The sequence below is a fragment of the Ovis aries genome, chromosome 26, assembly GCF_016772045.2.
Source record: "Ovis aries strain OAR_USU_Benz2616 breed Rambouillet chromosome 26, ARS-UI_Ramb_v3.0, whole genome shotgun sequence".
NCBI lineage: Eukaryota > Metazoa > Chordata > Mammalia > Artiodactyla > Bovidae > Ovis > Ovis aries.
The window spans coordinates 35,567,819-35,591,013 of record NC_056079.1 but is presented as its reverse complement, the minus strand read 5'-3'; the positions used below and the strand labels follow the sequence as shown (position 1 = coordinate 35,591,013).

At 53.0% G+C, this 23,195-nt stretch overlaps 1 protein-coding gene across 1 annotated transcript in view; it reads left to right on the top strand.

Annotated features, from left to right (window-relative positions):
* Positions 1 to 23,195, top strand: part of SFRP1 (secreted frizzled related protein 1) — a 43,137-nt gene that overhangs the window by 6,116 nt on the left and 13,826 nt on the right. The gene's annotated exons all lie outside the window — the stretch shown is intronic.

Genomic DNA, 23,195 nt, shown 5'->3' with positions numbered 1-23,195 from the left:
TACCTCGGAAGTGTGTCCCCTGGGAAAGTAGATGTGAACGGCATCCTTCTGAAGGGTGGGCTCCCTTCAGGCTGCCTCTATTTTGTATGGAGCTGACATAAAATAGAGGCGGCCGGGGCTGTTTTGCTAAGGACAGGTTCTTACGATTCCAGCCATGGTGTCCCGAGGCTTGGATTTGTTACAGAATTCCTCCCAGGAAACATGTAATGGGCTTCCCTGGTGGCTCAGACGGCAAAGAGTGTCTGCGGTGCAGGTGACCTGGGTTTGATCCCTGGGTTGGAAAGATCCCCTGGAGGAGGGCATGGCAGCCCACTCCAGTATCCTTGCCTGGAGAATCCCATGGACAGAGGAGCCTGGTGAGCTACAGTCCGTGGGGTCACAAAAAGTCAGACACGACTGAGTGACTGAATACTCAGGGCTGTTTTGCTAAGGACAGGTTCTCAAAATTCCAGCCATGGTGTCCCCAAGGCTGGATCTCTTATAGAATTCCTCCCAGGAAAAGTGTAAATGGTAGGTAAAGGAAATCTTTGTGTCCATCCAGGGCTACCTATTGTGGGTTTTCATTAACCAAGCATAGTCATGCACATGAATGGGCCTTATGCTAGCAAAGTGCTGTTGGAGAGCTGCACACATGTAAAGCTGAAGAAAAGGGTACGTGTGACATTTGTAGTCTCACGGCACTTGTCACTGTGACTGCAGGCAGGAGTTGGCCCGAGAGCTCCTTGGGAGTGCACATGTTTTTCATGCCCTATTTCTGCATTAAGTATCTCTGCCTGCCTCTTTGGTTCTTGGTGGACGAGCTCTAGGAAGGTTTGTCTGCCTTGCCTTCTGCCGCTTGTGTTTGAGTCACATCCTTTGTTCTGTTTGCCATTTTAAATGAATTTCAAATAAATTGTAAGAGAGCACCTGCAGCAGTGTTTGCAAACTCTGATGACCCTCCTTCTGTCCGACCGGGGTGACAGTTGCTTCCTGAGGCTCACATTCTTGCTCCATCAAGGGGACCCCAATGCCCACGAGGCTGGCGGGTCTGCATGGCCCTAACCTGCCGGAGCGACAAGCTTTCCTTCCACAGATGGCGCAAGATTCCTTCCCAAAGAGGCATTTGGGCATTGAGTAAAAGGCCATAAATAAAATCTCTCAGAAGTCCTCACCAGAAACCTTTTGCTACAAAGGGTAGGGGGGAGGGACAGGAAGAATCAGCTTGCATGCGGCCGTGATCCCAAAGCCTCTTTCCTTGGGCGGGGGTGGGTGGGGGTGTGTGTGAGAGTGGGTGGGGGTAGGGGACGGGTGCGGGTGGGGCGGGGGGGTTGGATAATACTCAGCGGCTGCTTTTAGATTTCACCGACCCCCTTCTGATAGTGTAAATCACCACACTCTGAGAAGTTGACTCCCTGATGTTTCAGCAAATCCAGGGAATCCTATTAGAGCCATTTCTGAAACGTGGTGTATAAGCGGATGCTTGACGCAGGGATCCCATCTCCCGGGACCCAGTGTGCGAAGGAGGCGGTGTCCGGTCACTGATTCATGCATTCAGTCGGTCATTCAGCATTTCTCGAGCTCAGAGCTCTATGCTAGACTCCATGTACCCAAATATGGACCTAGCATAGCTGAAGATTTAATTTTTAAAAATTTCATTTTTAATTCTGACCACACATGAATCGGTCATTTCCTAGAGAATCGTAGAGACATATAACTCGCAGCCTGAAAGGGGCACTGTTGGCGATGCAGGGCAAAGGATGTTCTGGCGCTTTGGGAAGAGAATCGGTTGTCTTTCTGCTCTGATTCCCTGGAACTCGCCAACCTGAGTTTGTTGAGGGGCTTTGTGGCAGCTCGTTAATCTAGAGTCATTCCCTAGGCGTAGACTGAAGAGGCAAACCTTGGGAAAGAATGTGAATGTGAAAGCTGACCTTTGAGTAAAGGGCAAGGGTCTCAGGGGGCTGGGGTGACCCACCTGGGGAGATGACTCCTCCCCACGCCACAGTGGGTGTCAGTGGGTTCCTGCTGGGTCGGCTGGCCACCTGCTCCCTGCAGCGTGCAGGCAAGTGTCTCTTATTTTAATAACCAGTCTGGGCTTGGCCAATCTGATTAGCAGTTTGGCACTGTGTTCCTTTCGCCCAAAGATGGTTTCCTTCTTGAGTGCCTAGAACTTTGGAGTTCTCCTGGGTCCTCTGGGTCATCCCATCAAGTCCACTTATTTCACAAAGAAGGAATCTGACCTGCTCCCCTGGTGTTCTCTTTCTGACACGCTGCCTTTCCCACTTAAGATGAACAGCCTCGGGGCTGGACGCCAGACTTCCCTATCTGGATGCAGGAGAGACTTTTATGGTTTTTTTGTTTTTTTTGGTGTGTGTGTGTGTATTGTATTCTCAAAAGGCAATAGAGAGGATTTTTTTTCTCTCTCTCTCTCTCTGCAGGGGCTGAGTTCAGCTCTGCCCTTCTTAGCACCCTGGAGGATGCAGCCTTGTTGAGAAACTTGTTTCCTAGCTCAGTTCATTTCAAGTGAGGGAGGCAGTCAGCCACGCTGATGGGATTCAGTTAGGAGACAAAGAAATGCAGCGAGGCAAGCTGATACACAGCCGAGAAGAAAAAGAATGCTTTACTCCCCACTCGAGGGATCAAACTTTGCATTAAACGGCCTTGACATCCCCGGTGGGAAGACATCAGCTTGTTGGAAGGCTCTTTGGGAGCTCAGGGAACAAGGGATCCATTCCTTTGGGGTCAGCACTCCTGAGCCCTCTCCTGCCAGCGGTCATCCTCAGACTCCTTACCCGGCCCATTACCGCCTCCCCGGGAGGTGCGATTCTATCTCTCCGGCAGCTCTGCCTGCCCACTGGCTCTCTCCACCCCTACACTGTACCTCCCGCAGTTGAGAGTACATTTCCACCACCCCCCCCCCCACCCAACCCCGACCCGCCTCAGCGACAGGGAAAAGCCTCAGTAGAAACACCTGTGGGCTGATGCTCAGGAATGCAGCTGGATCAGCCCGGATCAAGCCCCAAATGTGTGGCGGCCCAAAGTTAGCTGGGGAAGAGGTTCTGAATTAGCTTGGCGGCCGGGGTGCCTGCTGGGCTCCATTCAGGCTGCCTGGCCCCCGCCGCTTGCTTTATCTCTGCTTTTCCTGCTCCATGACAACAGGGTGCTGCTGTTTTCTCCTCGACGGGGTCAATATATTATTTGCGAGCTGCCACACTTAGTAATCCTGCTGTTAACAACTCAGCACCCATAACCATCTTTCCTTCAGCCCAGCTTATCCCAGGGGATGGGAGGGTCTGATTTATGATGGCAGTGGGGCTAGGACCACCCCCTCCCCCCGCTCTGGCCACTCTCTTGAGCTTCTGGATCTGTAAACACCCTTAAGCTTTTCTGGTCGAAACGGGCAGAAATCATCATGTACTTCTGCTAAGATAGTTCACAGCTTCCTCTTGTGCTGGCTTTTCTGAGATTTCAGGTGGCTGCTTTGTTAGTCCAGTATTTTCTGGCTGTGGAAAAAGATTTCTTGCCCCCCCTAGAAATTTTTCTTGCCTTCTGAACATTTTTTTTCATTTATATGTTTTCTCATAAAGAGTAAAATTGCACATTGTAACACTGCTGCTGCTGCTAAGCTGCTTCAGTCGTGTCCGACTCTGTGCGACCCCATAGACGGCAGCCCACCAGGCTCTGCGGTCCATGGGGTTTTCCAGGCAAGAGAACTGGAGTAGGGTACCATTGCCTTCTCCGACATTGCAACCCTAAACTGAGTCAAAGAGGAAAGAAAAAAAAAAAAAAGGCTCTCACTGTTAGCATTTGGGAGTATTTCCTAGAAGAAACATTCTCGGCGGTTCCTGGACCTTCACTAATTTGTTCTCACTCTGCCGCATTCTGCTTTCAAGGTGTCTTGGCTGGGCTACTGTTTGGAGGCACAAAGTTTTACTCGGAATGTTTGATTACTTGCAAAAAGTAGGCTCAGCCTTTCCAAGCCAAACCTTGGGTTTCCTCCTGCAGAGGAGGAGATGTAGCTGCCAGCAGGGTAATTGCAGCGTCTGTAAGCTGCTTGAGAGCAGGGTCTGTCTCTGGTACCATATTTTACCTACTGTGAGACACCCATTGACTTCGAGATGCGCCATCCATCACGTGTGTGATACCTTGCCTACAGGGGGACACATCCTTCGTGTTAAAATGTGAAAAGAATCTGTGTCTTAGAATGAACAAAACAAGGCCTGTGTGTACTTAGATCGGTGATTGCACAGTTCCACGGTGGGCATAAAATAAAAGTTTGTTGGACTCATGTATGGATGACAGGATATGACTGGGAGATGGAAATTGGCCATCTTTTTTTTTTTTTAAAGTGGTTGAATTTTCAGCTTATTTTCTGATAAGTAACTACAACTTTATTTTAGGATGCATCATCTGAAAATCCACCAAGACAGATAAATATAGGAGTCTTTAACTCCAAAAATATGATAGGAAGTACACTTCTGAGTATAAATCCTAGATTTTCTACGGTGTGCATAAAGTGCCTTTCCTGAACATTCACCATTGTTAACTGGGCACAAGTACATTTAAATCATAAGACTGGGCTGTATTTAAGTGAGAAAAACGATGTCAAAATTATTTAATATTAAAATATCCCCAGATGAATACAAATTGGGATAATTTAGACTTACATTTCGACTCATTGTACAGGGTGGCCTTTTTTTTTCCTTGACCTAACCATTGTCTATCCTCTTTTTGGCTGTTATTACATTCTACTAGTTCTTATGGAAACTTGGAGAATAGACAAATGATATTGTTCTGGCGGTAAATGCACTGTGTAGGCAAAAAACGGAGCATTGGTTTTGTTTTTCAGTTTTCTTCTTTTTTTTTTAAAAAAAGGAAGTGTAGCTGATTTACAGAGTTGTGTTGATTTCCCCTTTACAGAAAAGTGATTCATATGTAAACGTATATATACTTTATATACATAAGTATACATATATACACTTTTATATATACGTGTATATATATTTTTCATAGTCTTTTCCATTATGGTTTATGTGCTACACAGTAGGACCTTGTTGTTTATGGCCTTCTTTTTTTATATAAGGAGAAAGCTCCTTTCCAAATGAGTATGTGCAATTTGTTTATTAAGTTTGAGGGAAAGTACATGCCCTGTTTCGGGTAACTGACTGTGTATGTCAAAAACAAAACAAAACCCTAACATCCAAAAATCTAGTTCAATTGATTTATCATTACTCAGTTGAAGTAAAATTAAAAAGACACACAGATGATGGCAAGGTAATCCCTGGGTGGAGTTGTTGGGCTGAAGGCAACTGGTTTTCGTTATCCCTGAAGGTCTCTAAAACACACAGCCCGTCCACAGATCTGGTAATAGTTGGAAGGAGTTGTGTGGCATTTCAGGTTCAAGGAAACACAGAGTCAGTCCTTTAAGTGCCCTGGCAATGCAACTCTCAGCCTGCGGTCCATCCTGAGTCCTCCAGGGACTCGGGGTGGCTTGTTCTGTGCAGAGACCATGGCTGAACCCTCGAGCACCCTTGAAGCCCTTGAATAGGCCTGGTGGGTCGTGATGGTGAGTCCCTGCTCACCCACGGGCTCCGAGTGGAGAGCTGGGGGCCTGCCTGGGGGCGTGAGGCCCTGGGCAGATGAGTACCACTCTGCGCTCTGAAGCCATGTCAAGGAGCTGTGAGCAGAAGCTGGGAAAGGAGCCGACTTTCCCCTCTGTGAGCACCCCATCTGCACATCTCATTGTCTCCTAGCAGGAAATACTTAGATGAGGTGGAAGTCCATGGTAACTCTTTTCTTTAGCATATTCGACCCTGAAGACGTATTCTGAACTGAAACTCAAAAGCCTGGATGCACCGGTTGGGGCGGCACCTGGGAGCTGAGTTCATTTCTCCTTCTGCCCCGGTTCATACACCTGGCAACGCTGGGAAGTCTCGGAACCTCTCCAGGCCAGTTTCCCCATAAAGTGGCAGCTGATACCCCAGGATGGGTTTTCAGGAGCAGATGAGCTGGTGTATGGAACCCAAGCCTAGGCCCTCACACTGACCAGACTCACTGACTGTCCATCCCGGTGGTCTTGCCAACGGTGGAGTAGCCCAACCCAGCCCCGCCCTCTGTCCCCAGCAGGCGAGGCCTCCCTTCACCGCAGAAGCTGGGGCTGCAGCTCACAGGCTCTGGGTTAAAACCTCTCCAGAATCAAGTGCTGTTTCCAGCTAGTCCTCCTGTGGCTGGCCTCCTGCTGGGATGGTGCTCTAGGTGGAGGCACTGTTGGTTCAGGACGTGATGGCTTCCCCTCTTTGGTGATGAGTGCAGCTCCAATCAGGTCATTTCTTGAGACAGTCAGTTGCCAAACTGCATGGTTTGGGCGCTGTCTGACGTGGTTTTCAACCTGCCATCCTGTGATTCTCCTGTTGAGTGGCTCTGATCCACTGCCTGCTCTCCTTAAAGAAAAACAAACAAAAAAACACTTTGCTGTGATAAAATATACATAACATTAAATGCACGCCTTTCATCATTTTTAGGTATACAGTTAGTTCGGTGGCATCAAAAGGGTTCACATTGTGATACAGGTAGCACCGTCCCTCTTTGGATATTTTTCTTCACCCCAAACTGAAACTCTGTACCCAGGCACTGACCACCGCCCCCTCCCCCCGCCTCCTCCCAGGTCTCGGAACTCCTACTCTTTTTTCTGTCTCTAGGACTCTGACAATTTCAGGTACCGCATGTAAGTGGAAGCCTGCACTGTTTGTCCTTCTATGTGTCTGGCTTATTTCACTTAGCATCGTGTCCTCCTTATCATTCGATGTGTATATAAACAGTCATGGAGAAGTCGGGGGGCAAGGGAAGGGTTTACCCTCGAGTTCACCTGTGTTCCTTGGAGCCTTTCTGGGGGTGGGTACAGAAGGAGGGGGGTAAGGGATGAGCTGAGATGAGGCGGGCTGCCCACCCGTTTGCTCGGGTGCTGTCTTGCTCCTCCGTACCCCTTTGTCATTGTGAAGATCTGATGGGCTGGATGGGACCTCAGAGATCAGCCGGTCCAGGGCTGTCAGCTTACAGATGGAGGGAAATAAGACTCAGATAAAGGTGTTACTCATCAGATGGCCCAAGGCCACTCCATCTGGCATCCCTTGCCGTTTTTGTTCCCAGCAGCTCTTAGCTGGGTAGCTGGTTCGGATTCCACACCCTTCCTCCTTCATGTTCCCTCATGCCCATCGTGTTCCCATTCTGCCAGGAATGGGAGAGGAAGCTTTCTGGGAAGGGGCACTGGGTGCTTTCAGAGTCTGCCCAGTATAAACGGACTGATGTCTGTGCCTGACACAGGGAAGGGGCTCCGTAGTCCATTGGTTTCTTTGTCATGAGGTGGGTCGTGCCGTCCAGGAGGAAGAACATAGGCTTTGGGCCAGAGAGACGGGGATGAAGTCCCACCTTTATACGCGGAGTAATCGCAAGGAGGTCTCTTAGCCTCTCTGAGCCTGTCTCCGTTGTCTGTGGGCAGTGGTTCCTGTGAGGCTGTGTTGGGAAGAGAATTGGGTCAGTCCAGTGGATTCGGTTCTTGGACCATGGCAGCGGCTCCAGCCGTGACCAGTATTATCTCTTCTTATTGGAAAGAATTATTTCAGGGTGGAAACTGGCCTCGGTAGGAGGATTGGAGCACTAATAAAATCAGCTTGCTTGGCACGAAGTGTTAGGAAATGGAATGGAATGTCCTGGATTTCTGGTTAGTAGAGGATTAAACCGGAGAGACCTTGCACAAAACCCGTTTAGGAGAACTTTTTTAAAAGCTTTTGACATGGCTTCAAGGTGCTAAAGTTCACATAACCAAAAACAAACCAAACCCCAGACAAACCACACAAAAAGCAACCCTATACACACTAGAAGTTAGGCAGTCCAGGCTTTAATTAAATGACACCCTAAAGTCACCGTAAGACTGAAGTCATCGGACAATGATGGCCGCAGGGCACATGGAGCTCAGATTGAGTTTTTGCTAATCCCAGGACACGCCCACAGAACTTTGTTCTTTTGTTCTGGGGTGATTTTTAGAAATCTTATTCCTGATGAGAGTTTTTCTGCTCGTAATGTGTTGAGTCTAAGGGAGCTCTTTCAGCCCTTGGTGTTGTCCACTTTTCCCAAGCTCTGTCTCTGCGTAGTTTTTCACATTCCCACCCCCCTAGCAGTTGTGATAGTTGTGATATACACAGCCGTTAGCGAAAACATAGGCCATATTCAGAAGCAAATGAGCATTTAAATATTGGCTAATTTCTTCCAGTTTTGCAGAAATGAGCCAGAAGCTCCCATCCGTATTTATTTTTCAAAGGAGAGCAAGTGGCCAAAGAGACGTCAGGCCTTCGCCCTGCCCCAGCCTGCTTGGAGCAGCCAATTAAACATGCATTAGCTTTGGAAGGCTGCTCAAAGACCTATAGATTGCACTTGAAATCTTTGTTTAGTCTTTCAGGAACACTGTCACATGGATGATTTATCAAAGAAAGTTGTTTATCTGGCAGTAAAATAAACTCCGGGCCTGTTCAGACGAAGGTTTCCCGTGAATTTCTACCAAGGTAAACACTGGTAACTGGCAAATTCCGTGTGAAAGCCAGATGCACACGATAAATATTTGAGCTACAGCCCCGCGGTGTCCGAGGCCCGGCCTGTCACCGGCTCTGTCACTCTGAGCACAGCCCGGAGGCCCTGGCCTTGCAGCCTGGCCGCCGGAGCTGCCCCACATCGGCCTCCTGGGGCTCAAGTGCCACTTAGTGCTGGCACCGCGGCCTCCCTGGCTCGGAGGGGGCCAGCCTCAGACCCCTCCCGCCTGCTTGCACTCACAGCCCATCCAGAAGTGGCCAGTTTAGGCTTCCCTGCAAATAGAGGCCTGTTGAACCCAACTGGCAGGAGGCTGGGTGTGTTGAAGGATTTGGGAGCTGGGGCGTGGTGGTCAGGGGTGGTGCCTGGTGGATTCTGGTGAGCTAGAAGTAGGGTCTCAGAAGGCTGAGATACTTCCCGGGGGTCTCTGGCTGTGCTCCCTGGGGGTTGGGGGGCTTCATTTGGGATTAAGGAAGGGGCAGGTCCAGCCCTGTGAGGGCGGTGTGTGTGTGCCCTGGGACCTGTCTGAGCGAGGGAGGGAATGGACGGATGAATGGGGATGATGGAGCAGGGGGAAGCCAGGCCTTGTAGGTCTTCCTGAGGAAGATACTGCAGCCGATGTTTATTTCGACCTTTCAGGGAGGGGCTGAGTTATCAGCTGCTTGTTCTCAGCCCCAGAGGCTGGAGGTTTTGGATCACCCTGGTCTTGGTCGGGGTCCTCGTGGCATGGCTGAGTTGGAAAGTGTCTGTGGGCACCACCTGTGACCCAGGCTCTGTCCTGGATCCTGCCAATCCTGATTTCCCTGGTGGGTCAGGGAGGAGAAGCAAGGGCCCGAGAAGAGATGACGTTTGTTCACCTGCAAGGGCTTTCGGATGGGGGTCTGCGCTCACGACTCAGTCTTGAGAGCAGATGGCATTGGTCTTTCACCCCTCGCCGCTGGAGGGGCTGTGAGTGTGGGAGGCTGGCTGCTTCGACAGCTCTTCAGGGATTGCGGTGCGGGAAGTGAAATCTTCCAGGCCTGCAGATACTTAGAGGAATAAAGGAGTATTTCTTTAGGGCAGGAATTAAAGGGAATCATCGACCACAGATTCTGAAAGGATGTCTGTGAGCTGGAGAGAGATTCCAAAATAGTACTTTGGCAGTGGGGAAAAATCAGGAAGCAACTTCCCTAAGCCAGGCTTGCTCTCATTCAGGCAGGATTACCAGAGGGATTTTTCCCCTCTCCTGTTTTCTCCAGCCCTTCCATGAGCGGCTTCCCTGGGACGTTTCCTCCTGGGGGTCCCTCAGATGTGTTTTCTGCGCTCTCTGAGCCCTCAGAAAGTGAGTTCACCGGCTGGTGTGTCTTCCATCGCAAATCCAGTTGGCCTCTGGAGCTGGCTTTAGGGCTGAAAGTGAAAGAAAAGTGAAAGTGAAGTTGCTCATTCATGTCCGACTCTTTGCGACTCCGTGGACTGTAGCCTACAAGGCTCCTCCATCCAATGGATTCTCCAGGCAAGAATACTGGAGCCAGTTACCATTTCCTTCTCCAGGAGATCTTCCCGAACCAGGGATTGAACCTGGGTCTCCTGTATTGCAGGCAGACTCTTTACCCTCTGAGCCACCAGGGAAGCCCTTAGGGTTAGGGCTGAAGGAAATCCCTGCTTCTGTGGCTGTGGCTGCAGAGCTAGACATGGGGCCTGGAATAAGCATTTGAAACCCTCAGCAGCTGCTGGATGCCCCTCCGCGGAGCGAGTCCCCTCCTGCAGCCTCCACTGGGGCCTCTCGGACCTCGGTCTGTGTCTGTGGCTTCCTGTGGTCTCAGCTCCCGGTCGGGTCGGCAGATCCAAGGACCTGGAGGATGAGACAGGCCAGGGCCAGGCTCGTCTGTCCGTTTTCTCACTTTGGTGCCGGGTTCTAACTTGCAGGCCTGTGGGAGGGGCAGGGTCTACAGGGGAGCTGGATACATCCAGAGCGGTTCTCTGGAGGAAATGAAGATGACTGCAGAGAGTCCCTGGTGGCTCAGACCTGGTAAAGAATCCACCTGTGATGCAGGAGACCTGGGTTTGATCCCTGGGTCGGGAAGATCCCCTAGAGAAGGGCATGGCAACCCACTCCGGTATTCTTGCCTGGAGGATCCCCATGGACAGAGGAGCCGGGTGGGCCACAGTCCATGGGGTCGCACAGAGTCACATGACTGAGCGACTAAGCAAAGCATAGCACAGCAGACAGTGAAGAAAGGCATCCTGATGTAGGAGAGGAGGGTGGGAAAGGAAATAGGACTCAAAACAGATACCGAAAGTGAAAAGGGTTAGTCAGTCTCGTCTGACTCTTGTGCAACCCTGTGGACGGTAGCCCACCAGGCTTCTCTGTCCATGGAATTCTCCAGGCAAGACTACTGGAGCGGGTTGTCATTTCCTTCCCTAAGGGATCTTCCTGACTCAGGGGTTGAACTCAGGTCTCCTGCATTGCAGGCAGATTACCGTCTGAGCACCAGGGAAGCCCAAAACAAATATTAATAGTATTTAAAATTTCCAGGATGCTTGCTCCTTAGAAGAAAAGCTATGACAAAACTAGATAGCATATTAAAAAGCAGAGACAACAGCTGTCAAAGGTCTGTCTAGTCGAAGCTATGGTTTTTCCAGTAGTCATGTACGGATGTGAGAGTTGGACCATAAAAAAGGCTGAGTGCTGAAGAATTGATGCTTTCTAACTGTGGTGTTGGAGAAGACTCTTGAGAGTCCCTTGGACTGCAAGGAGATCAAACCAGTCAGTCCTAGAAGAAATCAACCCTGAATATTCACTGGAAGGATTAATGGATGCTGAAGCTGAATCCCCAAAACTTTGACCACTTGATGCAAAGAGCTGACCCATTAGAAAAGACCCTGATGTTGGGAAAGATTGAAGGCAGGAGTAGCAGGGGGTGACAGGGGATGACATGGTTGGATGGCATCACCGACTCAATGGACATGAGTTTGAGCAAACTCTGGGAGATGGTGAAAGACAGGGAAACCTGGTATGCTGCAGTCCATGGGGTCACAAAGAGTCGGATGCAACTGAACAAATTTTTTTTAAAGAAGTTACTTTATTGAAATATAGCTGATTTACAATGTTGTGTTAGCTTTCACTATACAGCAAAGTCATCCAGTTATCCATGTATATACACTCTTTTTCATTATGGTTTATTCTAGGATATTGAATATGCTTCTCTGTGCTCTACAGTGAGACCTTGTTGTCTGTCCAGTCTCGGTAATAGTGGGCATTTGGTCATCCCAGCCTCCCAGTTCATCCCTCCCCACCCTCTCTCCCCCTTGGCAATGATCAGTCTGTTCTCTATGTCCAGGAATCTGTTTCTGTTTCATAGATAAATTCATTTGTGTCATATTTTACATTCCACATATAAGTCATATCATATGGTGTCAGATAGTATTTTGTAAGTTGACAAAACCTGATTCAGGTAAATCACGGGTAGAGAAGGTCTCCTGTGTTTTGGCAGCTGATTTGGCATCCTGTTAGGGCTCGCACTGGCCAAAACTCAGGGGGCGCTCAAGGGCTGAGTTGAGGCGGGAGGCAGGAGGCAATCCCTTCCAGGTACCTGCCCCTGGAAGGGTGCTGGGATCCCAGAGGGAGCAGGATTTGGAGTGAGCAGGTGTGTTACAGGAGTGACCCACCCAGTGTGGCTGTGGGCCAGAGGCAAGAGGCCCCACCAGCCCGGGGAGTGAGGTGGTCTGCCGTGCACCACTGAGCCCGTGAGGGCAGCCTCCAGACCATGTGCAGCCGCCTCCGTGACAAGGAGGGGCTGACCGGAGAGTCACAGGTTGGCCTCGGTTCTGAGATGCGGAGGCTCAGATGCCCACCATGTGCCAGGTGCCAGCGAGCACCTAGCCTCTAGGGAGACTGCTCCTTCCTTCACTCTTAGCTTGCTTTCATTTAAAGACAGGGGTGTGATGTGTGCCCGTGTTTTCCTTTAAAAACTTCAATGATCCGCCGAAGGCACACACTTTTGCATGGATGTCATCCACGCACTCTTGCACGGAGTGTTGGGGTTCTGCTGAGGACACAGCCCTGCTGATACTCTCGCTGCCTTTGCTGGCTTTGGGATCTGCAGACATCCAGAAACACAAGTGTTTGTTATCGTTTCTTCCCAGAGTCTGGGAGGAGGGAAGTCCCCCCACGGTCAAAGCCAGAGAGAGCAGCTGTCTCCTCCCTGCGGGTACTCTGCCCTTGGCAAGGAAGGTCAGACCTCAGCCAGAAGGTAGCTTTTACCAGCACACTGGTGCTTTTTAGTGGGGGCAGCTCCACCCATCTTTTTGTGTGCAGCTTTTCAAATTGCATTCTCAGTGAGAAGGCCTGGGGCTTCCCTGGTGGCGCTAGTGGTAAAGAACCCACCTGCCAATGCAGGAGACTTAAAAGACATCAAAGGGTTTGATCCCTGGGTGGGGAAGATCCCCTGGAGGAGGGCATGGCAACCCACTCCTGTGTTCTTGCCTGGAGAATCCCATGGACTGAGGAGCCTCGTGGGCTATAGTCATGGGGTTGCTAAGATTCAGACACGACTGAAGTGACTTAGCACACCCACATGAGCTACCTCTTGGAGGCAAGCAGCCCGCGTTTTCAGGCCTCAGTGGAGCCATGTGCTCGAGTTAGTCTAAGGCAAATTGAATTGAATGGAGGCTGTGTCTGGTGCAGACTCAGGACTGGTCATGTGTGGTTGGGCAGGATGACCGGGGTGTGGTTCCTGCCTTCAGATGGCTGACCATCTAGAAGGGGTGGAGGGGAGAAAAGGACAAACATCAGATCGAGTCATCAGTGCTGAGATCCATCAATGCTGAGATCCCTGTAGGAGGGAAGCCCTGCGCTGCGGGCACCCAGAGGAGGGAGCAGGTCTCCCCGGGGCGGAGGTGGGAGATGGGGCGGCTCCAGAGAGAGGACACCTTGTACTGTCCTCCAAGGAGCTGCTCGAAGCTTGGCAGGCTAAAACGGTGGACGTCGGAAGAACATTCCAAGGGGAGGCCTCTGCAGCGGCCAGGGCTCAGAGGCGTGATGTCACCCGGTGCCGGGGAGTGGTGAGCCTCTGTGGTCAGCTTGTAAGGCATATGGGGGCGAGTGTCTAGAAATGAGATGCCTGGTGTTGGGGAAGTTCAGCTTGGGGCCTTGGATGCTGAGAGGGAGGAAGGGGCTTTTTGTCTTGTTGGCCGTCCTGAGTGTGGGGAGCCCATTTTAAAGTGAAGGCCTGGGGTGGGGAGCAGGGAAAAGAGGAGAAAGGGGGAGGAGGAAGGTGAAGGGGGAGCTGCTCCATCATCCACAGCAGTGACACAAACCTCAGGCGTCTGGGGGAGATGTTGGGGTGGGGGCTGTGGGCTCAGGGCATCTCTGGCCGGGCCGGGCCACCCGCTGGAAGGAGCCCCTATCAGGCTGTTCGGGTGAGCTCAGCACGGGGCCCTGGCAGCCGGGCAGGGCCCTTTGCTGTGGTCGGGACCCCGGGAGACCTCTGGCGCAGCGGGGGCGGGGGAGCCGGAGTCCACCGTCGGTGCGCACGCGGGTCGGTGCGCACGCGGGTCAGTGCAGCGCAGGGTCATTACGAGCCGTTGTAAACCCCCCCAGTTTCTCTGCAGACCTCCTTAGCGGCAGACACGTGGCGCTGGGCAAGCTGGCCCGGGACTGCCGGGCTGCATCGGCCCAGGTGTCTGGGGCCTCCCGAGGGGAGAGGCAAGGGGCTGCAGCCCCGGGACCAGGGGGCAGCCTGGGACGGGGTGCGAGAGCGATGCGTACTCGTGGACTCACATTTGAGTGTGTGTAGGGGGCTCAGGGTGGGTGTAGTTGTGCGCTGCACACGCACGTGTGGGTCTGTGCACAGCACGACTGCCTGGTGAGCATGCGTGCTAGCCACCCCTCCAGGGGCTGAGCCTCCATGGGTGAACACCAGAGGCCTTCTCCCCCGCCCCCTCCCCATCTCCAGAGGGGCGCCTTCCATAACCTGCCAACGATGCCCCCCACCCCGGATCCGGGAAGGCTCTAGAGCCCGGGAGGGACTCCTGGGCAGCTGGCCTCCGGGCACGCCCAACAGCCATCCCTGTGGTCCAGTCCCCCATGTTTTGTTTATTCCTCTAGACGCTAGCCAGGCCGATTTTGTTAGGTTTCAGTGTTTGCAGCAAGTCCATTTAGAACTGCTCGTTCTCTGGGTGAGAGCCACTTCCTTGGCGGATTCCAGCAGTTTGCAGGGATTGTCGTAAAGGGCAGTGGTGTAATCCCTGGGACAGAAAAAAATAGCCCATCGGGAGGAACAAGCCTGGGGCGTCGGATGGACCTGAGTTCAAGGCATGGTCCTACCGCTTACTGTGTCAGCTCTGGCCAGCCGTTACTGTGTCAGCTCTGGCCAGCCGCTTCACCACCCTGTGACTCAAGTTTGCCTGCCTGGAAACAAAATATCCACTCAACCATAAAACAAAACTAAAGCCTTCTGGGCTTCCCTGGTGGCTCAGCGGTAAAGAATCCGCCTGCCTGTGCAGGAGACACAGGTTCGATCCCTGACCCAGGGAAGATCCCACACTACTAAGCCCGAGCTCTAGAGCCTGGGAACTGCAACTATGGGGCCCCAGCAACGCCTGAAACCCGTGCGCCCTGGAGCCCGAGCTCCGCAACAAGGGAAGCCTGCGCACCGCAATTAGAGAGGAGCTCCGGCTCGCCGCACCAGCAGCGAAGACCCAGCCCAGCCAAAAATAAGTAAATAAAATTATTAAAACCCCCAAAGTTCTGTGCGAGAGGACGTGGGCTGTGACAGACCGTGATCCGGGTCCTGGAGGCCCTGTGCGCTGGTTTCCTGCGTTGATGCCGCCAAGTGGGGCGAGCACTCAGCATCCCTTAGGCGGTGGCGGCCAATGGTGGGTGTTGTGCATAGGCAGGAGCTGTGAAGTGTCTGCTGTGGGCTGCAGGCATCATTGCCGGATGCCACGGGGTCAAGATTGGGTGTTTCCCGAGTTCCCTGGGGCCTGGAGATTCTCTTCCTATATCCTCCTTAAAATGACGAGGCTGCCTTTGCCTCTAAGGACAAGGGTCGGGGGACGGTGGTCAAGAGCTAGGACCCGCTTGCTCCGCCAAGGGGAGTCATGTGCTGTGTTGCTCAGATAGAACCTGGCTTGTTGAGGCAACAAAACCTTGACTCACAAGGTGGTGGGGTCCCCACCCCAGGCACTGTTGACCGGTTGGATGGCCTCTTGCCTGTACTGGGCAGGAGGCGGGAGACACAACCCTCTGGTCCCTTCCAGAGGGATCCCGTGGGGTCCTCAGGGCACCTGCTGGCTGAGCTCCTGCAGGCAGGCTTCCTTGGGGCGGGTGGGGGTGAACCTTCCTTCTCAGGAGGACTTTGTGTGATTTTCTGGAGGTCAGTGGAGGAGCAGCAGGGCCCCCCAGCTCATTGGGGCCCCCAGCATCCTGGGGTACCAGCCTCGAGTCCAACGTCACACATAGACCCTTCAGGAGGGCAGGGTTGGCACCATGGAGCCTTGAAGCTGTCTGGAGATGTGCGTACTTGTGATGAAGGCCAGAGGGCTTGGAGCCCCTGACTCCTAGGACTGGTCCTCCGATTGCCAGGGAGGAGGCTGATGGAGCTTGAATGGAGGTGTGGGTGGGCCTCCCTCCTGCCCTTTCCTCCTTGCAGGCGGGACCATTTGGTACCCCCTGCTCTGGGGATCAGCTTTCCCGGGGACTTGGCCTTCCCAGTTGTGTAACTGAGTGTGCAGAGCGGGGAGGCCGTGGAGCTTGGCCGACTGCTTTGGAAGCAGGCAGCGTGGTGGCTGACGGGGGTTTGCGGGTGATGGACAGGTCTTCGCCTGCAGACCTAATGTGTCTTCTGGCAGGTTTCCTCATTCTAATTATCAGACCCTGCGGAGCACCAGCACTTTCCTCTGCTTCTGCTCACATCCCCATCCCAGTCCCCCCTTCCCCAGTGGGTCGGTGGGTGGAATCCCATTCCAGTGCCTCCTTTCCCAGTGGGTTGGTGGGTGGAACCCCATCCCCGTCTCCCCTTTGCCAGTGGGTCGGTGGGTGGAATCCGGTCTGGACCAGCTGAGAACTCTCTGTGCTCCTTCCTTGGGCCCAGGGGCCTTAGCATGAGGAGCACCGGCCAGAGCTGAGAATCTGCCTGTTCCTCCCAGGGCGCTCTCAGTGTGGAAATTCCAGGGGGGCCCGCACCCCAAAACTCTGCCACAGACACTGACATGCAGCTACTCATGTAGTGGCTTTTGGGGTCGCTGGCATCCCCCTGGGTGTGAGATCCGACAGCCCATTTCTGGGGGGGGGTCACTCTCGTGAGGGGAGGCATAGGAGCACTTCCCTCTGTTCAAGCCCCTGGCTCACCCCAAAAGGCCCCCAGAGGAAGGCAGGTTGGGGACTCGCCCGGGCAGGCCCCAGGATTGCTCAGCAAGGGTGTCCTGGGCTGGGGAGACATGGGGTGCCAGGCCTCAGCCCGCTGTTCTGTCTGGTGGGTGGTCCTGGGCCAGAGGGAGGGGCTAAGCTCTCCTTGAAGGGGTGGGGGGCCCCGGTCTCCTCCTTCACTACAGCCACGGCTTCTTGCAGGAAGTGCCAGATCTGAGAGAGAGAGAAAGAGCTGGGGTTGTACTTTTTTAGCAGCTCGGTTTTCTGGTTTGGGACATTTTGTCCTGGCCTCTGGGAGGGGCAGGATTGCTTGCATTTGGAGAGGAGGGGCCGGGCCTGCGTGATCGCGTGGTGTGGGAGCCCGTGGGGCTGGGGTCCTCTTTCTGAGCTGGAGTGTGTGTCAGAGGACAGTGATTGGGGATCGAGGGGAGGTGGCAGCGGGGGCCCCGGTTCCAGCTCCCGATCAGCTGTGGACGGTTGAGACCAGGGTCCTCCCAGCCCCTGTTCACCAATCTCCGGAACACGGCTTGGCCGGGTGGCCTCTCTGACCCCTTGTTGCTCTCAGACTGTGCTTCTGTGTTCTGACTCTGTGTCCTTTACACACACCCATGCCACGAAGCAGAACCTTTCTTCAAAGGAAATCTTACCCTGCCCTCCATCATAGAAATGGGTCCACAAAGACCTCTGGGCTGGAGGAGGGGCCCCTGGACCCGGGTGGACTTGGCCACTTCTTATTCCCAGAGCCCGACTGACACTCTTTCTAGAGGTTCCTGGGCGTGTGAAAGGATGTCTAACCTCCAGGAAGAAGGGCTGCGCTTATCCGATGAGGTACGTGTCCTGCATTTTCTTCCTGATGGACACTGGGGCCTCCACTCAGGGTGCCCTGTGGGTACAGACGATACCAGCCTCTTCTTACCGGTGTCCACCTGCTCACCAGAGGTGGCAGGTACTCTCCGTGGGAGACTCTAGCTGTGTCTGCGGCAGGCTTGAGTTTGGCTTATAAGACTTTGCTAGGGCTGAGGGGACATTGACTGCTGGGGTGCTTAGACAACACGGATGTATTCTCTCCCTGTCTAGGAGGTCAGAAGTGCGATTAAGGCTCCTGCTGGAGTCTGTGCTCCGCACCCACCCTCCTGGCCGGGGGTCTCCTCTGGGCCCACTTGACCCCGAGGGCAGCAGTTTCTGCATCCATGGGCAAGTCTGTTGATGATGTATTTATTTATTTTTAAAAATCTCTTTGATAAGGGCTTCCTAAGTGGCACTAGTGGTAAAGAATCTGCCTGCAATGCTGGAGACACAGGAGATGAGGGTTGATCCCTGGGTTGGAAAGATCCCCTGGAGGAGGGCACGACAACCCACTCCAGTAGTCTTGCCTGGAGAATCGCCTGGACAGAAGAGCCTGGTGGGCTACTGTCCTCAGGGTAGCAAAGGGCCGGACAGGACTTACATGGCTTAGCATGCATGCTCTTTTTAAGAAGTGGCTTTCCTGACACAGCCCCTGAGTGGGGCTCCTCATCCTGTTGCTCTGTTCCCCTCGCACACGTTCCCCCCAGGCTCTCAGGACCCAGATCTGCCCCATTACCTGTGTGTGAGGCTCCGAGTGGGTGGAGAGAAAGAAAAGAGATTCAGTGAAGGTCGGAGGATCTGAAAACAGGAGCCAGTATGCACCCAGCTGGGGGCTGATTCCACCGGCCACCGGGAGTGCCCACCCTCTGAGCTCGGCAGGAGCTGGGACCCTCGACAGTGGAGAGGAGGCCAGCTCTCTATATTTTATCTATTGCTTTATACAACTTATAGTTACTAAAAAATATAGCTATATTCCCCATGTTGTACCTACATCCTTGAGCCTGTCTTACCCCAGTCGTTTATACCACCCACTCCTCAATGCTTATCATGCACCTACCACTGGTTACCTCTAGTTTGTTCCTGTATCTGTGAGCATGCTTTATTTTTTCTGTTATATTCACCAGTTGCATTTTTTAGACTTTAAGGATCACATATAAGTGATATCATACGGCATCTTTCTCTGTCTGACCTATTTCACTTAGCATAATGGCCTCCAAGTCCATCCACGTTGCTACAAATGGCAAAATCTCGTTCTTTTTCATGGCTGAGTAATAGTCCATTGTATATATGTACAACATCTTTATCCATTCATCTGTGGGTGGAGACTTAGGTTGCTTCCATGTCTTGGCTATCGTAAACAATGCTTCTATGAACCCTGGGAGGAGGGCGGGCACATATCTCTTTGAATTAGTGTGTTTATGTTTTGGGGGGATGTATGCCCAGGAGTGGGACTGGTGTGTCATATGGTAGTTCTATCTTTAGTGTTTGGAGAAACCTCCATACTGTTCTGCACGAGGCTGCACCTCTGCACTTGCCTGGCAGCTTTGGGAGCCAGGAGAGGGAGAAGGGACTCCATCCCTTCCTTCCCACCAGGCCTTTCCCTACCACCTCCACTCCAGCCACATCTGTGAAGCATGCATCCCCCCTTCACACACGGGCCACCTGTTGTTAGGGCGGCCACTTATCCTCCTTGCCCAGGACCATCCCAGGTATTCCTGTTGTCCAGCATCTGAATGAATGACCCTCTTTCTGTCTCCGAAGTGTCCTGTTTTGTAGGCTCCGTTGTAGAGCTCTCACCTCCCCACCCCATAACTTGGGCTTTCCCCTACTGGACACCTCAGGAAATTTCACGGGATGATAGGGAATTGAAAAACTTTTTGGATGGAAAATCTGGTTGAATGCACTCTGGGTTGATCGATGTTTAATTTAGTGTCTTGTGGGCTCGCTGTGGAGCCTTGCTTCTGCTCCCGAGGCAGCAGCACCTCTTAAAGGACAGAAAGCAGCCTCTGAACACCCGCAGGAGTCATGAACCGTAGGCTGTGAGCATCTTATTTGCTCAAAGTGAGAAATGATTTCCCAGGTGGCTCAGAGGTAAAGAATCCACCTGCCAATGCAGGAGACATAAGAGATATTGATTCAGTACTTGGGTTGGGAAGATCCCCTGGAGGAGGGCATGGCAACCCACTCCAGCAACCTTGCCTGGAGAATCCCATGGACGGAAGAGCCTGGCGGGCTACAGTCCATAGGATCACAAAGGGTCAGGCGTGACTGAATGACCAAACGCATGCACACGCGCGCACACACGGTGCAGTGGCCGCCTGCCCAGCCTGAACACAAGGTTGGTTCACCTGGACCTTGGCTGAGCACGCCTGTGCTTCAGGTGGGGAACCGTGCTGGCCAGGGCCCCACTCCTCCTGGCATAGTTAGTTTCCACTTGAGATTATTTATGAGTTGGACTCCCAGGAATCAAACCCCAGCTCTGCCATTGACCCGTGGGACCTCGGCCAGCTTCTCAAGTCATCCCGCCTTACTGATCCGGATCAGTAAGATCAGAAGTGTCTGCCCCATGGGGTGGCTGAGGGTTCGGCGAGTTAACGTGTGAAAGAGCTTAGACCAGGGCCTGGCCTGCCGAGTATATCTGTTGGTGACGTTGTTGCCGCTGAAGCCGGGGTTTGTGTGATTAACATCAGTCTCACCAGTGAGGCCGTGACCTTCGGGACAGCCTGTGCTGTTTACATCTCTTGGTTCATCGGTGTATCCTGTCAGTATTAGCCGAGCTCTGGGGTGTGTGGGGCACCCTCTAGTCCAGGGAAGGGGCTGCAGGAGCTCATGTGGGAGGGTGCAGGAAGGCACGCTCACGGCCACGCCCACCTGAGCCGGGTCACCGTGCAGACGTGGGGGGCGGGCACGAAGGTCAAGGCTGGACCGGGCCGGGGAGGCTTCTGGAAGAAGATGGCCTGGAGCTTGACCGGAAGGATGCCTAGGAAGAGCAATTTTCCCTGGAGCACACCCTCTGCCTGCAGAGGGATCAGCTAGGAAAACGGCGAAGGGCTGAGGTATGCCTCTCGCCGGCTCTCCGATGGGAAAGTCATAGCCGATCTGGGGATCTCCCAGCTGAGGGGTCAGGGCCTCTCCTCGTATCTATGAGATGGGATTCTGTGAAGCCCTCCCTGCCACCAAGCTGGGACATGCTCTGCTGGGGCTGTCTTTTGAGTTTAGACCGTGCCACGGCCATCGCTGGACTCTTGAGCCATTGTGTTCCCTGTGGGCTGACCTGTGGCCACTGTCAGCGGGGTCCCCGGACACTGAGCAAGCGAGAGCAGCCTGTCCCACCTGAGATGGAGGGTTCTTTTCCTTGGAGGATCTATGCTGGATTTCAAGACAGAGAAAGGGGACGTGAAGGTTTAGACAGATGGCCAGTGCTGGAATGGAAATCGATACGAACTGGTCCAAGTGGCTCCATGAAGACCCAGAGAAGTCAAGTGATTGGTACAGAGGTTAGTGATGGAGTCCCAACCAGAGGCTGGAGTTGGCCGATTCTGGGCTTAGAGTCCTTTCCTCTGAAATGTGCTGCCTCTTGCTGTCAAAGCCTTGGTTTTCCTGACTTTGCAAGATTCCACTCCTGCAGGGTAGCAGCCCCCGAGACCTCAGTGATACTGAAAGTGGCACTAGACCCGCTTGCTCGAGGTCGGCCGGGTCTTGGACATGCCCATGTTGACTTCAGCCTGAGCTTTAATGCGTTTGGAGGGCTGTCCTGGGCCTCCAGAAAGTTCAAACACCATCCAAGAAAGTCCTCAGAGTGCAACAGTATGAATAACCAAGGTGATCGACCAAGCAGTCCACCCTATCCCTAGCTTCCCACCCTTTGAAACTAGTGGTTCTCAAGTGTGCTCCCAAGACCAGCAACATCAGCATTGCCTGGGAACAGGTTAGAACTGCAGGTTCTCGGGCTCCATCCTAGTGCCGCTGCGGGGGCTTCTGGGAAATCTGCATTTTAACCAGCCCTCCCCCTGAAGATCCCGAGGACCCCTCTCTGGAGCGTCTTTCAGAGTCCGGACTAGCTCACAGCTTTTCCTCGTCCTGTTTCTGAAACCCAGTCTCCTTCTTTTTCTGTCCAAGAGACCATTGCACACTCCAGCATGCCATGTGGGCGAACCCTGGGGGGTGGAATGCAGGGGAAGGGAAAACCAGTGACCCCTCCAGGAGGAGGACTGCTTGCCTTGGCCAGTTGGCCCGGACTTGGAGCCAAGATTCCATCAATCCTCATGACTGACTTTATTTAAGCGAGTCTCCTATTCTCCTCTGCCTCCTGCCTGGGGACGTGGTCCTCCTGGGAAGGCGAGGGGCCCGGGCCCCTGCTGCCTGGGCCGCTAGTGCACACGCTGTCCCAAATAAAACCACGCCAGGCAGCCCTTTGCTCTCATAGTGGGGCTTGCATTTTGCACCATTAGCTTCAATCAGTGGGGATTTAACACAATCCATGAAATCAAGCAATTAGGCAGTGAGATTCTGGATGGCTGACAGGGACGCTGCACGCCTGGCTGTGTGTGTGAGGGCCTTGTGAGTGTGTCGGCTCTGGGGGCATAAAGTTGCAAAATCCACTCTCCTGCCTTAACTGCCCCCTCCCCCCACCAACTCCGCAAGCTATCTGGGATCCAGAAAACAGGACAATTTCAATGAAATAATTTGCCCCAAATAAATTGCTCAGGAACATTTTCTACGTCTGCTGGGTTTATTTATTTATTTTTTTGTAAATGAGAGAAAAAGAAAAGCTGCTTTCAATAATTTTTTTGTTTGTTTTCTTTGGGTTTTTCTTTCTTTTTTTTTGTAGCATCTGTCGTGTAGTCAGTAGATGCATGTGAATATGCCACATGTGGTTTGTGGTCGGGGAGAGAGTCTGCGTTACTGTGACCAAGCACAAGCCCCTTTTCTTTGCTCAAGGAATTAATGATGCAAACCCTGGCCCCTGCTGGGAACGGAGGTCTGTGGAGCGGCCTTCGAGGGGCTTTGTCAGCAGGACTCATTTGGATCCGTTGCTGCAGCCTGGACCCTGCTGAGGGTTGGAAGGAGCCTCAGCTTCTCAGGGCCCCGCTCTTACTCAGCGTGGTGACCGAACCTCATTTGCACAGTTGGCTTTGGGGATGGCACTTGCTGCCTCAGGGTCACCCACCCGAGATTCGTGAAAATGGGGCCAGAATGTAGAAAATCAGGTCGTCTCTGTCTTACCGCACAGTGAGGTCAGCTCTCTGAACAGGTCCGCCCCCCCCCGCCCCCCCGCCCGCCACCGGGACGATGGGCGGGACTGGGGATGTAAACTGTGGTTCCTTCCTGGTCCTGGGGGCAGGGAACGAACGGGACACTTGGGGAAGAGCTAGTCAGTCTTGTCATCCCGGCTGTGTGTGTGAGGGCCTGGTGAATGTGTCGGCGCTGCTCAGATCGTCTGTTT